At 39.0% G+C, this 16,672-nt stretch overlaps 1 protein-coding gene across 4 annotated transcripts in view; it reads left to right on the top strand.

The window, feature by feature from the left end:
• The window catches only part of Kank1 (KN motif and ankyrin repeat domains 1), a 201,174-nt gene that overhangs the window by 86,440 nt on the left and 98,062 nt on the right, over positions 1-16,672 (top strand). The gene's annotated exons all lie outside the window — the stretch shown is intronic.

Here is a 16,672-nt window from a genome sequence, read left to right as displayed (position 1 = left end):
ATCCTATTATTAATTAAAAGAATATGTGCATTAAAGTTGTTCTTTTTTTTTAAAAAATCCAAAATTATTTTAAACTTACTATTTTATTTTGTGGTTGATGATGATGTTCTTGTTGGTTTTTTGTCTTTTTTTTTCCATTAAGTCTCAGGGAAGAGAGTAAAGTGTCAATGGTCTTGATTTCAGCAAAGTTTTTTGATCTCAGGCTCTTTAATTGGAGTAACTGTTCACAAATTCATTACTAAGGTGAAAGTTATAGCTAATATTCAGAGCACCAAACAAGTAATTGTTTGGTTCTTTTCTCCATCTCTTTTCTGGAGACATAGTAAATAATGATGATGATTCCAGTCATAGCCCTTTATTGAATGGAAATTATGTGCCAGACCTTGTGTTGGGTGGTTTCCAAAACTATCTCATTCAGTCTTAATGGAAACTTTCTAATATTGGATATAAGGAAAAGTAATTACTTTAAGGTGGTAAAAATGTCTCCCCCCACCTCCTCCCCTCCCCAAGCACCACTACACCCAGCCCATACCATACCTTTCCTTGAAACTTGAGTATGTCTTCACTCTAGAGTTTTGTTTTTTTCCTGTAAGTGGAAACTTCAGGCTTTGGCCTGGTGGAGCATTAATGACCGGGAAAGTAAAGCACCAAGCACAACAATGTGTAGACTATAAATAGGTGTCAGTTCTAACTACCTGGAACTTTAGTGTGAGCACCCCTGGCTTCACCCTGTTCCCAATTAACATTGTACAGAGTTTGAATTGAAGAAGCCCAGCAAAATGAAGTAGTTGGGAACTTACCTGGATAAATAAAAAGCTCTTAACTCCAGCCTGCCACCCCCTCCATTTGTCCTTCCCAGGTCTCGAAGATAAGAGCCTTTAACTCATGATGAGTAGGGCTCATGATGAGATCTTTTAAAAGAAGGAGGTTCTGAGAAAAGGAAAAGGGTAGATTTTCATCTGGTATGTCATCAAAAACCCGTGTTTACATGCTCTGCAAAAGTGGAGTCGTAGGTGTTGGATTTAAGGTACAAAAGGATTTTGGTCTGATAAATGATTTAGGACTTAATGGAGTTATGTAGTTTATTAAGTCTGGAATTTCTCTACTTACCCAAAAATATAGTAGAGATCATGAACATAGGAATCACAGTTTACTTAAACACAAAAAGAAACTGGTTGGCAAATGGGTTTGAATGTCAAAACATCACATGGGCTTCATGTAAGTGATGTTTAGAATATGAGCTGGAAAACAAATTGTCAGTGTTTTGTATTTGCTGCGTGTATCTGTGAAGTAAGTAAGAAAACCACCCTCTTACAATTTATGTTTCACAGAATGCTCTTGTCCTTGTAGAAACAGGCACGTTGGTAAAAGCAGTTAGTTCGGATCTGTGTTTTTTGTTGGTGTTGGAAAGTATCTTTTTACCACCTGGTATCTTAAATCACACCTAGAAAGTGACTAGAAAATAAAATAGCAAGGAAAAGTTTTCTATAATTGAATATGTGATGTTTATAGACTTAAAAATTTGAGGAAGTTAGCCTAAGTAGAAAACACCGGATTCTGCTTTACTAAAGTTAAGTATATCATGACATGGGAGATATCTCTTATCACTGAAGTTTTTTGGTTTTAGAAGATTTTAATATAGTGACCCTGGTGCAGTGAGGCATTCAAGTGTTCATGGAAAGAGAGTGAGTTCTGCCCTTCTTGCTGACCTCAAGTACAGCAGGGAGAAGCCCCCGGTAATTTTCAGTGCTAGTCTGCAGAAGCCTTTGTCTCCCTACACCCGCCTTTTGGGTCTCACCCTCTGCTTTTTGATTTGTCCGCATTCTGGCCTGGCCTAGTACTTTTACTCACTGAGTGCACTGTGCCCTCAGCACCGAGGTTGGGCTGCCTTGTCCATGGCCTGGCCTATGGTTAGGTGGGCACCTTTCAAAGCAGGTATGGAATGTTTGGTAAAGCTTCTCAAAGTCATTTTTGAGAATTTGGGTTTAAAACAGCTATGTTACATTAAAGTGGGCAAGAAGGCTTCCAGCCATTGGGAATAGTCATCGGGGATGCTTCTGATTTCTGAAGTAGTGACTTCTCTGATCATATAATAAATGCAGGACAATTAAAGGTGTGTGTCATGTGATGCTATTAATGTTAATGTAAGCTAAAAATGCTTTATGCTAATTAATGTAAATTCTTTTATAAAGCTCCAGATTACCTTGTAAATGTGCATCCAGAAATCTAAAAAAGGCTATTACTCATATTGTTTGTATATTTTTCTACACAACATTATTTTATCTACTTTTTTTTTTGTGGGTACTGGGGATCAAACTCGGGACCTTGCACTTGTGAGGCAGGCAGTGGCACCAGTTTTTTGTTTTTTTTTTAAATGGGTAGAAATCATATAAAGGTCACTTTTATTGGGAACATACCTTTCTGGGCTCTCACATGTCTCTTCTTGTCAGAATAGGTGGTGGTTAGACAAGCTCTGCCGCATGCTAAATTCTGTTCTATGTCTCGCCATTCAACCAATTGTATTAAATTAATACAGTAGTACCTCAGTTCACGAACTTAATTTGTTCTACAATTTTGGAAAAAATGGCCACGTTAGTATTCATTGCGGGAGAGATGGCCGGGGTCCTGTTTGTCATCCTATGCAGTTGCAAACAGAAACAAAATTTTGCCAAATGTGCTTCTGTTTGTGAACCAAATGATTTGCAAACAAAAGTGTTCGTGATCTGAGATGCTCTCGTAGGACAATTGCAGCTAAAGAAAGAGGACTATAATTAATAAGCTTTTAAAATATATTAATCCACTCAGCAAATACATACTGAGGACCTGTTCTAAGGTAGGCACTGTTTTTGTGTAGAAAAGCCAGAGAAAAACAGCAAAGTGTGTGCATTCAGGGAGTTTATGTTCTAGGAGGCTTGGATCTGGTTAAGGCTGTCTACTCAGTTGGCTCAAAACCTAGGAAGGAACTGGTGAGGTATAGCTGTCCATTCAGATTTTTATTTTTAAAGATTTATGCCCAAGGGAGACCTGAGACTGGCACTTGAATTGTAATTTTACAAGTTTTCTTTAAAACCTGGTCTTAGACCAATAATTACACAATGATACTTTTTTTGCTCTTCTCAGTTCCTTTGTATGCTTCTGGTCATCCGAATGGCAGTGAAGTTAGCCTTGGCACACCATAATCCACTTGAAAGCAGATGGCCACGCCTGCTAAACAGTCTGATTGGCACCTCTGCTGTGGGCTTGTTGGTTCTTGTGCAGATTCTTGCTTCTACAGAGTCCCAATCAGCTGCTCATTCCTGCTCACATACCTCAGCACAGTCCAGGAGGCCGCCCTGTTCTTTGCACCCAGCCCCGAGGTGCAGTTCCAGAAAAATATGCATCCAGAGCTGTATGAGCCATCGTGACTTCTCCCTTTCTTCCTCTGCTAACTCACTGTGGTGGGAGGAAACATACAGTGGAGTGGCAAGGATTGTAGGCAAAGAAAACACTGAAATGGAAGTTGTCTTGCAATTAGCTTGATCTCTTGGAAGCACCTTAACATTCCCTTCTCTGGTTACTGGTAACTGACCTGGTTGTCTCTATTGTTTTTTTGTTTGCTTATCTCTGTGTGTGTTTGTGTAGTTAATTTATCTAATATCATGGAATTTTTGAAAGAGTGTAAAACTTTGAGAATTACAACAATAATGATTTCATTTGAGATGTACCACTGCTACATGAAATTAGACCAGTTCTTCTTTATCAGTATTTGTGTATTCTGTTAAAGATCTAAAAGAAGTAAATTTTTTTTTTGGTACCGGGTATCGAACTTGGGACCTTGCACTTGCGAGGCAGGCGCCGGAACCACTGAGCTAAATCCCCGGCCCTCAAAAGAAGTAAATTTTTAATAAATAGAAAAATGTCATTGCATTAAAGCATGTGAAGTGAAGATGGTAATTTGAGGGTGTCTGGATGTGGGCTCTATCACAGTAGTTGAAGTTTATAAGACTAGGCTGCATCTGTAACTGTACTTCAGGACTAGTGTAGTCATCAACCAAGCTGATTTAGTCAGTCCGGCTTTCACGAAACCAAAAGGATAAACAGAATTGAACACTTGTTCACAAAGATTGTCAGTTATTAGGGTGTGGCTGCTGAACCGCACCTGAGAAGCCAGCTAGATGATGCCTACTTATAAAGTTACTTAGGAGCCTCCACCCCAGCTGATGCTCCAGATTGTATCCAAGGGAGGTGAACGAAGTCAGTGTTAAAACTTTGAGTGGGATCAGGCAGTGGCGATATGCATAATGGATGCATTCATACACATTGCTTCAGTACAGTATTTTCTTGGATGGAAGCATGGGAAATAGCACATGGGCATTTACTCACGCCTCCTGTTAGCTTTCAGGGTCACAGTTGGCCTCCTGCTCTCTTCCTTAACCAGTTGTCCATTGGAACTTGAATCTTTTAAGAGCATTGCACATCCTTGTGTTATGAGAACACAAAGGGAAGAAAACCTGACCTAAAACTCTTTGAAAAGCTTGTGGGGATCATAGTAACTGAAATCACTTTTCTAGTAAAATTTACTTTGATAATACATATAATCTTAGCACTCTGGGAGGCTAAAGCAGAAAGATTGCAAGTTCAAGCCAAACCTAGGCAGCTTAGTAACTTAGCAAGATCCTCTCTCAAAATAAAAAATACAAAGGGCTGGGAGTGTAGCTCAGTGTGAAGGCCCCAGGTTCAATCATCAGTGCCACAAAAACAACAACAAAAAAACAAAGACATGCTATTAAAAGATATTATGAATCCATAGTCTTTTAATTTAGAAAGCATTTGATAAGTTTATTACTTTGTAAATTTGGGGGGCGGATTTCTTAAACTTAATCGCTAGCTACTTCGAATTCATTTTAGATAGATTCAGTGTATATTGATTCTGCCAACATATATTTTGCTTCTTAATCCACTGGTACTTCCTTTATTTCCTTTCGTAGACATCATTTAAATTTAGGAAAGATTATAAATTCCAATAAAGTTAATTCTAAGGAGAATTATCCTACAATGATCAATGTGTTTGGTACTATGGCAGAATTTTCTAGACCACTGGTTAACAGGTATTTTGTATTTATTTGTTAAAGAAAATTATCAAAATATTTTCAAATTACCTATAAACTTTACTATTCTAATATAACATGTTTCAGTCTTTTTATATGGTTAGTTTGCATTTTATGTGGTTGAATCTTTAGCTAAAATATGGCTTTTACTTGAGATGTCAGGTTTTGCCACTCATTTATGAAACCTTTCCAGTTATAATGATAAAATAATACTCAGTCACATTGATGCACCATACTCTAAAAACCATCTTCCCACTGTTAGTAGATTGTGTCTAGTTCTTTGCTACTTTAGATATCATTACAGTGAAATATTCAGGCCATAATAATTTATTTCCTTGTGATAAACTTAAAAGAATAATAAAGTCACAAGAAGGAATGTGTTTTGTTTTGTTGAACACTTTATATTAATTAAAAAATCTTTAAACTACAAAATTAACATAGAAATAATATAGAAATAGATAAGGTTAAAAGAAAAAAGAATTCTCTGACCTCAGTCCCTCTCTCCAAAATGAACCGTGATGAGCCCTTAAGTAGATGTTGTATAGACTAAAAAAAAGATGGTTCTGATAGAAGAGATGGTGGCATACTTTGTAGTTAACCAATAAAATAAGGTACTAATTTATCTGTGTGACTTATAAAATGGAATCCAAGCAGTTCTCTTCTACAAGATGTTGAGGCGTCCAGTGTTGGTTTAATAGAGCATCTGGTTTGACAAAATGCAGTCTACTGTGTCAGATGTGTTAAGTGATGTCCAGGCCCCTTGAGAGATCCCTGGAATCTTGAGGTTTCAACTTTCCTGGGTTTAAGGATCCTGGAAAGGTCCTTGTAGATAAGAGAGGAATTTCAGGCCCTGGAGGGATGACCAGCCTTGGAAGGCTGGGAGAGTAAGTTGAGACAACTTTTCTGGCTTGTGTGTCTGTGAACTGGGTATCTGACTTTGCTTTAGTAACCTAGATCCATAAATAAATCAAGTGTGTGGTCTTTTCCACTTGGGGCTAGGAGTAGGACCCTGCAGCTAAGCAAAGTGAACAGAAGACGGCTAATTCCAAAAGGTTAACTTCTTCTACAGGCCTGTAGTGTAAGGCAGCAGTGGTGTTCTCCCATTGGATGGTTTTATAGGATTGTTCAGTTCTCTGTCTCTGAGGGAAGGGTCTGCTGTGCTCTGTGCTCACTCTCTTATGCTGGACTGATTCTCATCAGGTGACGATAGCACTCTGCCTGACAGCCCCATCTCTACCTCCATGTTCAGAGGGAAGGTGGGCCTGACACGCAAAGTGGACTTTGTCCCTCCGAGATGTCGTTGTCACCCCCAGAGTTCTGTTTACCAGTCTTGGACCCCGTCGATAGATTTTTACTAAAAACAAGCAAACTAGAAATCTTGCGGTAAATCACAGAACACTGTCACTGAGCTGAGTATAGCTCACTGGGTTGAGTTCCTCACTGCATGCTCTAATTTCTTATTTGTAAAATTTGACTTTACCATCAAGATTCTGTCTAGAACACTGATAGAAACCTCAAGTGATAGCTGAACTTGAGATAAAAACCACAGGATCCTTGTCCTTTGTCTGTCATGCATTTCAGATATGACTTAGCCCTTGCTACCAGAGCAAAAAGTGAATTTCAAACAAGAAGTCATTGAAGATGTTATGTTTCGTGTCACTTTTTAATAAAATGAAGTATATATGTCATTAAATAGATTTACAAAATTTAGACCCTTAGATGCTAATTGCCTGACCTTCAAATATACTGTTTTTCCATTTCCCAGGTCTTTTTAATAATTTATCATCCCAGCTATATTTCAGTTCTCTTTATCACCTTTCTTAACCATCTAATACTTGGATATACATGTCTGTACATATACAGATGCAGTGTTTTAAAGTAAAATGTGGAAGGCTAGGCAAGAGGATTACAAGTTTGAGACCAGTGTGGGCAACACAGCAAGACTCCATTTCAAAAAAAAACAAACTTTCGTATGTAAAGAATACACATAGATGGGCCGGGGATTTAGCTCAGTAGTTCCGCCACCTGCTTTGCAAGCACAAGGTCCTGAGTTCCATCCCCGGTACCAAAAAAAGAAAGAAAGAAAAGAATACATACGGGGGCCAGGGATTTAGCTCAGTAGTTCCGCCACCTGCTTTGCAAGCACAAGGTCCTGAGTTCCATCCCCGGTACCAAAAAAAGAAAGAAAGAAAAGAATACATACGGGGGCCAGGGATTTAGCTCAGTGGTGCCACCACCTGCCTCGAAAGTGCAAGGTCCCGAGTTCGAGCTCTGGTACAAAAAAAAAAAGAATACACATATTGTCCAGAGTGCCTTCTGCCCTGCCTGAAACTATCAGCTGTTTTGTGCTCTTGGCAGTTTCTGGGAAATTATCTAAACATAGATTGAGAGCAGTTAATCAGCATGCAGATCCCACTTCTTAGATTAATGTGGTATGCACTAAAGTAGCAATGAGGTAGCCCTGTTGTGTGTGTGACAGTATTCAGAGTTTCAGGATTGTTATCTTCATGTCTATTGCGGCAGATTATGTTCTGCCTTCAGTCCTTAGATTAAACAAGTAAAACGTTTACATAAATACTTCACATTTTGGAATACATAGGACAGAATGAAGAAACAAGGAGAATGGATTTGTGGGATGAGAAGTGAAGAAGCAGCCCCTTCAGTTAAAGGAGCTGCAGAAATATAAGCCCAACATCTCAGGAGGCCATACTGAAATGTGAAGAAGACAATAATTATAAGAGGGTAATCTCCTTGACAGTGACACTAGTTTGAGCCTGTTTAAACTATCAGTAGTTTCTCTAATGGAGCGTTAATTGAAAAGAGACCTTACAGTTATCTAAGAAAGGAATTGCTGTTGCCTGATACTTGCATCCCTGTGCTTAGGGTTATGTGATCAGGATCCCAACAAGAGCATCATACACACAGCAAATGTAACTAACATGTTTTATTTATAAGTACCCAATCTTGTTTTGGGAAAAATCTTTAAGTGATTTAAAAAGTATAGAAAATAAAATTTAAAACCAGTAGGTGATTGGGACAGAGGGAAAATAATACAAAGAGGAAATGAAAAAAGAAGATTTAGATAGCCTGTCTTGTGTAAGACTTTATTATCAACGTGCTGGGAATGGACCACTGATTTGGCCCCCAGGCAGCCTAGGCCAACAAGGGATTGTGACCAGTACAGTTACCAGGGCTTTAAGATGAAATGAGCTACTAACTCAGGAAAAGCCCAAGTGTTCTCTAGACTGGGCAGGTGGGGCAGGCTGTGAGCAGTGCACTGATAGTACAGCTGTAATAGTCACTGCTGGAGATGGAGCAGAGCTTCACTCCTTCATGGGAAAACAATATGCTTGATGCCCCATTGTGCTTATTTGTAAAGTTTTGCTAATTCCTAAATGTACTGAGCCACAGACCACTAACTTCGTTACTTTTTTTCTTCTTCTTGGTATACCATATGTGATTTTTAAGTGAGATGGAAAACAGGACACTTAGACTTACCCAAGTCTACCTTAGAAATAGAGTCCCTTGAGCTCTTGAGTTTTTGTGACTTTCTGTTGTAAAAAGGATTATATTCACTAGATGGCAGTATCAACAGCCTTTTGGGAAGTTAATTATGATCTTGATTCTCCTAAGTACTGAAAAATGCATAAAAGCTGGAAAACCATTTAATTGAGCATAGATGCTCTTCTTTTCCACACCCTGCACGAGGATCTTTTTCCATCCCTACCTTCTATTTTGTTCAAGGCCAGGGAGAAGGTGCCATGCACAGCCATTTCTGGACGGCAGCAAAGGGCTGTTACTCACTAGGGGTGAATTTGCTAGCTGTGTGTTCAACTCTTAGTCTTCCAGGGGCTGCGGGGCTTCCCTGCTTCTTTCTTTGGGAACTTTCAGATCAGGGCAGGAGTTGCAATCATTCAGGAACCAGCTGTGGGATACTGGTGTATTGATAAGCTGCAAAATTGTGTTTTAGTAAGTGGTGATAACTTAGACCCTCAGTGTTTGCTACATCTAGCATTAAAGCAGAGTAATGTATCTCAGGAAATGAAGTGTTTTCTCTATTCATGTAAACTTTTCCCCATGTCTATCTTCATTATTTTAAAATCATATTATGATTACATTAATGGTATTTGGTTGAATTTTAGGATCTTTAGCGTGTCTTAGCATCTGCAAGGTCCTAGAAAAACTGATCTTTGACCTACTCCTAGTGGCAATTTCTTACAGTAGTGCCGATGGTGCTTTTAAGGGGACAGTCTGTCTCTGTGTGGGACTGTTGTGTGTGTCACAGGTATTCTGCACCCCTGTCCCTCACCCATTAAAGGCAGAAGTGCCCTCAGACATGACTAACAGGAACATCATGCACATTTCCATGTGCCTTCAGGGAGGGGCACTGCTTGCACCAGAGGTGGTAGAGTGAGTAATGGAGCTGTGGAATTTAATGGAAGTAGTATTTTAAAGAAATGTGTGTCAATCTACTTTATATATTTACAAAACCTCACAACTACAGCCCATCACCTGAAACTTCTACTCATCTATATTTATGTATTCTGATTCTGGTTAATTCTGTATAAACCCAGTTTTTACTTAGTACAAAATTGCACATAAATAATTTTATACTACACTTTTTATAGGACCATGGCATGTACTTTTCCTTCTGTTCCTTACTGTCTGTTTAGCTAATGCATCTTGTCAGGGTGGTCCGTTCTTCTCCACCCTATTCCCACTCCCCCTTTTAAAATAATGCTCTTTGAAAGTTGTAACCATTTATTTTTTTCTTGTGTGAATTTTAATATCATTTTCTTGAGATTTAGAAAGACTCTTATTATATTTTAACTGAAATTGTTTAGGGGAAGAATTATAATCTTTGCCATTTTAGTCCATGTGGCATCATGTGCTTTTCCATTTTTTCCTCCCAGAAAAATTATCAGGAAGGATGCAGTTTACCTAGGATGGCTTGCATGTCCACATCTTGTTCATTTCTTAATTATGCTAGTTGAGGAGAGGAATGATCTTGTTTCTTCTCTCACTGTTTTATCTCACTAGCTTAAAAAAAAAACCCTAAACTTAAGGGCTGGAATTTAGGATTTCTACTCGTTCTCATAGTACTCAGCATAGGGATAGTTTCATAGTGCTACATCCTTTAGGTAAAGACTTAATTACATAATTGGTACCTTCTCAATTTAATTTCCGCGTTTGGTCTTTGTATTAGGGCAGTTAACACTAACTTTTGGATACAGGTGAGGTCACCATACAGTATGTCCACCACATCACATATTCCTTTTGATGTCTAGAGATAGAAGATAGTGGTAGAGGAGATGCAAAATGGCACCTGATCTAACTAAAGACCCATGAGGAATAAAAGAGAAATGGGAGCAAACAATCCAGGTGAGAAATGCTTGTCTATTTCTGGACCTTGGTATGCCAAACTCCAAAGGAATACCAACTTATACACATGTTCTGTATCTGGGCAGATGCCATTTTCCTTCCTAGACAAGCCTCGTCAGGCACAAAAGCCTAAGGAATGTCTCCTATGAAGGATCAGCAGGGACTTCTGCAACCATCATACCGGTGTTATTTCCCTACCCCACAACAGCCTGGACCACACCCTAACTGACAGTCAGTGAAGAAGTGTTGTTTAATTCTAAAATGTATCATTCAACAAGATAGAATCTTTAAGAATAGGTAAGCTTAGGAAATTGTCTAGGCTATTAGATTTTTAATTTTTCACCCAACCTCTATAAATGTCTCATTGCAAGGTATACCATGAGGATGAAAGTGAATCCATTTTCTGTAGTCATTTAGTGATTTATTTGGTTTTAGTCGATATTCTGTGAGCTCATGTCTGAAGCAACTTGGAACTAAAGGCAGGTGCTGTCTTCATTTGATCATTCGAATAGATATTTTAAACATTGCCCAAGTTACTGTCAAACTGCATACCTCAGATATTTATTTTAACCTACAGAATCTTTGTTTGTCATTTCTCCAAGCTGTCATTTAATCTACAAGCTTCTTGTCTCCATACCCTGTAAAGAAATTTATTTGATATTTACTTGATACTTAACCAAATTTCAGCCTTGGAATTTCTGAATACACTACAGTGGTACCTCAGTTCACAAACTGAATTCATTCCATGATTCTGGAAAAGATGGCCACCTTTATGTTTGTGTGGAGAAGGTGGTCATGTTCAACCCCAATCCAGAGTTTCCAAACAGTATCAATCAAGATAGTAATCATTCTGCATGACTCCAAATCCTCAGTGGCTTTCAACAGCAGAAGCCAAAATTTCTCACTTTCGCTACATGTCTGTTGTGGGTTAGCTACAGCTCTGCTGGCTGTTAACCTCCCATCTGTTGATGGAGAACCTATGCCTACATCATTGCCTAGTGACGGAGGGGAGGGGGGGAGCAAGGTAAAGTTTCACACTTGCCCTTAAAGGCTTTAAATAAAAAGACTTTTGAAAACATTTTTTTTTTAAACTTGCCCTTAAAAAGCTTCCTCCTGGAATGATACAGGACACTTCTGCTAAAAATTTCTAGTAAAAAGTTAACCATATATTTGAGCTGTCATTGAATTTTTTTTACCATGTTATTTTTTATCAGTTTATATTCTACAGCTCACACTTGTTGACTTGTATTTTTCTAGAATCAGACATTTCTTTTGTCTTCAAAAGACAAATGGAATTGGAAGGATATGGAAGAAGAAAGGTGGCAAATATCTAATATCCTAGGTTTTATTTCCTTTGTTAATTTTCTCAGAAATGTCAGCCCTTGTTCACCTGCATTTATGTCTTTAGTTTGAGAAGTATTTATTTTTGCTCTCTGGTCAAGGATGTTGGGGAACCCTGAAACTAGGTTCTTTTAATCTTGAAGCCAGCCTGGCAGGCAGAGCCAGAGCCCTTGTCAGCTACTTAATGACGATAAGGACCCAGCTACTTGTCTTTCACCTTTCTGTGAGGGGAGACACAAGCAGAATGGGCTGGCAGGAAAAGTTTCTTCCTGGGCTAATGTGTATTTTCCCACTGCCAACTTAGGCTGATACCCTGCACCTCTCTTCCTTGGCAGAGACTCAGATCTGCAGGCCAGTTCCTGACACGTACATAAGTGCACTTTGATTACTTTCCTCTTTCCTGCTCATGTTTCTCACAGGGCTGGCCTCTACCTAAGACTTAGCACTTTCATACAGAAGAAAGAGCATATTTATAGAGTGGAATATCTTATGGAAAGAAGATGTGGGCAGAGTGAAGGATGAAATGAATCCTGGCTGTTGTCAGTCACTAGTATTTATGGAACCACCCTCCGGATGCCAAGCTCATTGTGAGCAGTTATCAGAGAAACAAGTGTGACCCTCCTGCCTCCTGCTGTAATCCACCCTGTGTGCCGGGCATCATCCTGAAGATCATTTCTAATACTACTCTACCCATGGAGTTTAGCTTTCTTTGGGCAATTAGCTGCATTCCTAGGAATAAAATACACAGATTAGACCCCATGTATTGTAAGACTGCACTTGTTGAGGAAAAAAGTAGTGTTCTGAGATCCAGATCATATTTTAAAAACCAAGAAATAGGTATTATCTCCCAGTTAAAATATTTACCAGTACATAGTTCTTCTAAAGTGAAAAGAGGGCTGGGGTTTTAGGTCAGTAGCACTGTGCCTGCCTGGCAAGCACAAGGTCCTGAGTTTGATTCCCAGTACCACCCCCCCCCCCCCACACCAATTTTTTAAAATTTAAGTAAAAAGAAAGCATTAAAATTTTTTTCACTTTTAAGTGCCTAATTTACTGTTTTACATATACAAGAGGCATCAATGATTTTTAAAAATACTACTCTGATTTTTTTTTTTGACAATGAATACTAGAGCTTGCTCAGTTTAAAAAAGTCTCTGGCCACAGCATTCCAGTTGGTCATATGCTCCGTTCAGTAAGAAAGGTCCTGCATGGTGGGGAGGCTGCCTTTCTTCTCGTTCCTGGCTTCCAGTGTCTGTCCTGAGGCAAGATTGCTTCCTCTCTGTTGTCACAAATATAATCTACTGCACTTGGTAGTTTGCCACCTTAAAACTGAGAACAAATTGTTGAAGGAAAGAAGTAAAGAATTATTGACCAAACTTTACCTATTTGGGTATCTTGTAACTTAAGAAAATTAAAGTTGATGTAGCATTACACCTGCCTGGCAAGTGCAAGGTCCTGAGTTCGATCCCCAGTACTGAAAGAAAATTAAAATTGCTTTTAGATGTGGACTTAACATTTTCTGAATTTAAATTCACTGCCTGTTGGTGAAAATCCACATCACCTCTAGGAGGAAAACTGGACATAAAAAAGTGCAAGACTCTCTTTGGGGCTAGGGTAGCTTCTCCAGATCAGATTAAAAAGCCCCCTTGTAGCTTCAGAGTCAATAATTGTCTCAAAAGAGTGGGGATGATTTATGGTGCTTTTGAATTTTTAGGAGGCCTCTTATCCCTGCCTAAGATTAGTTGGTATAAATGTTACTTTTTAAGCCATATAATACTGAGAAAACTCATAGTATTTGTCTAGCTGTGTAGAGAGGGCAAGAGAGAACAGAATGAGATTAAATCAAGGCTGCAGCATCAAGGACAAGCTGATTTTATAGTGACATGTTACTTGCTTGGGACAAGAACTTTACATGATTGTCTCTTTACATGATTGTCTCTTTACATGTCATTAGGTTTGGTGGGCCTAGTTGCTTTAAATTTTGAAAATGCATAGTTTTTATACAAAGAGCTGACACATTAATTCAGAATAGGTCTGTCATGTATTTAAAATCAGATGATACTGCAATCATAATAGCTTTGCAACATTCGGCAAGGGATAAAAATATGTGATGATCCATTACTAATTTTGCTTTACCAAACCACAGAACACAGATTTTTCTCAGGTCAGCCTTACTATTTTATTTTCTTCCCTTGGTACCAGGGATTGAACTCGGGACCTTGCGCTTGTGAGGCAGGTGGCAGCACCACTGAGCTAAATCCCCGGCCCCCTTACTATATTTTTTAAGGATTTTATATGCAACACATTCCTATATTAAAATGTTGAAACCTTAAGAATTTGCTGTAATTTCAAAATATGTTAAGTATACTCTTATTTAGGTGGGATTATTTTCTTCAAGTATTTGGCCAGCCTAAATTTTTTTGTTGTATTATCAGTTATCTAGTTCAGGTCTAGGCAGGCCAAACATCTTTGTTTAGGCATACTGGTGTTTTCCAAAATATTCCTCCTCTTTATTACTCAGTGTCCTTACCACATCTCATTCTCTTCCCACCCTGTCTTGGAATGGGACATTAACTCTTTAATAACCTATCAACTAAAACCTGACTTTGTGAACCAGTGTGTATGGGGGGGGGGGTACAATTCAGCCATAAAAAAGAAAGCCTGCCATTCCAGACACAATGGTCAAACCTGAAAGGCGTTAAGTGAAATAAGCCAGACACAAAAAGACAAATAATGAATGATCTCACTTGCACATGGAATCTAAAAAAGACAAACTCAGAAACATAGAGTATAATGGTGATTACCAGGGGCTGGGGCTTAGGAGAAATGGGGAGGTGTTAAGTCAAAGGATACAGGCTTTCAGTTTAAGAGGAGTAAGTTTTGGAGAGCTACTGTATAGCAGAGTGACTATGGTTATTAATACTCTACATGTGAAATTTGGCAAGAGTAAATCAATCTTAAGTATACTTACCATGCTCTCCCCTATATACACACAGAAGCTCACACACACCCACGGGATAAATTGCACAGTAATGCATATGCTGTTTAATTTAATTGTGATAATCCTCATCTCAAATCATCACATTGTGCACTGTGAGTATATATTTTTTGTCAATTTTAATTACTAGGGTTGTAGGAAAAACAGAAGCATCCTGAAGTTTGTATTAAAGAATTACAATAAATAATATCCCCTTTAAAAATGTAACTTAAAAAAAAAAGTTTCCTTACCATAGCACCAGTGAAAGCCCATCTGTGAATGAGAGCAAGGGGTTTGCGGCCAGACAGACCAGTTTAAAGCTTAAATCTTCTATTAAGTTTACTTTATATACCTGGGCAATCTTACTTAACGTTTTAGTTCCTTAATTTCCGAATCATAAAATGTCAGTCGAACCTGCTGTGAAACAGTGCTTGTGAGATGCTCTGAGTCTTGAAGATGTTCCGCAGGTGTGCAGCACTTGGGGTTGTGAATGTGCAGAGCAAACCCCAGAGCCCGTGCAGTCATCTTTGACAGCAGATTTCCTGCAGAGAGCTCCAAGGGCCAGATTTCCTCATGGAGGAAAAGACTGCTCCTGACATGAAAAAGATTTGTTGAAGCACATTTTTTAGTGTATTTTTCTAAGTCCTTATCACAGAGGGCCTCCAGATAAGAACCGTTGAATATTTAGCTGTAGGCCAAAGCTTGAGAATAGGAAATATTTAAATCTTTAGGAAATCGAGTCCAACAAAAATCCTGGCCAAACAGCCTGCCTGAGGTAAAATAAACCTTGTATCCAAGTTTCCCAGAAATATGACTAGGAGCAGGCAAACCCCAGACCTCCTTGTTTTTGTTTTTCTTTGCCCTTTAATCCACAAGAAATGTGTGGGTTGGGTCCTGTGATGGTTATCACTTTTAGATAGTGTGTATTTCTACATACCTTCCTGTGCAGGACTGTCTGGAAAAGACCAGAACTTGTGGTCATTTTGTATAATTAGTGCTTTGGACCAGTTTATTCCTTGCCATGTTTGTTAACTGAAACAGCCCCCATAGAAATAGTTACTCAGACAGATACTTAGAATAAAAAGAATGAAATGTAGTTTCAGTCCACGTCAGTCAAGCACAGACCTGTGTTCTAAAATGTTCATCTCACAGAGTTTTGGCTTAGGGTGATACTATGTGTTGGAAGACTGAAAGGTTGGGCCCTTCTCTAGACTCTCCTCCCCCCTCAGTTTATCTCCTGGGTTTAACTGGTCTCCACTACACCAAAAGATCATTAATTCAGATCACCCCTGGATTCTGCTCAACTCTCTGGGCTTCTCCTTTAATTTCTTGCATTCCAGGTGTACGTACATATTGTTTCTCAATCTCATTTCCCAACTTATCTCTTTTGAAGTTCTGTGTAGCTGTTTTTGCCTTTATTTACCTGATTTCTTCTTTCCTCAGCTTGCTTGTTTCTCAGCCCAAAATGAAGATTGAGCAACAGAGAATGAACAGCACTATTACTCCTTAAACATTTTCATCCTTAAATATCTGGGATCATGAAGTGTGAGGTAGAGACCATGCCTTAATTCTTCTGCCCTGTTGTTTATTTCATGGTTAGGTCCACCCAAGGGCATGTGATAGGGGAGGTCAGAGCTTGCAAAAACCCAAGTCTCCATTCCCTCACGCTCTTCTCCTTGAACAACAGCTGCCCTTCAGTGTATTCCTGGCCACTCTTCAGCCCCAGTTGTGCCCAGCCATGTGCCTTCTGTCCCCTTTCATGTCAAGCATTGTGCTTGGTTGGCAAGGACCTCTTTTCCCATCTGTCCCTGTTAATGATCTTCACCCAAAGATACCAAGATGTTCCAGGTAACCTAGGCATGTGTCTCTTCTCCCCACGGTGCTCCTG

Source organism: Heterocephalus glaber, unplaced genomic scaffold (genome assembly GCF_053883595.1).
Source record: "Heterocephalus glaber isolate CG9 unplaced genomic scaffold, H.glaber_assembly_v1.0 deba00001481, whole genome shotgun sequence".
Classification (NCBI taxonomy): Eukaryota; Metazoa; Chordata; class Mammalia; order Rodentia; family Bathyergidae; genus Heterocephalus; species Heterocephalus glaber.
Note: the sequence above shows the minus strand (reverse complement) of the source record. Positions and strands in the feature narration are given on the sequence as shown.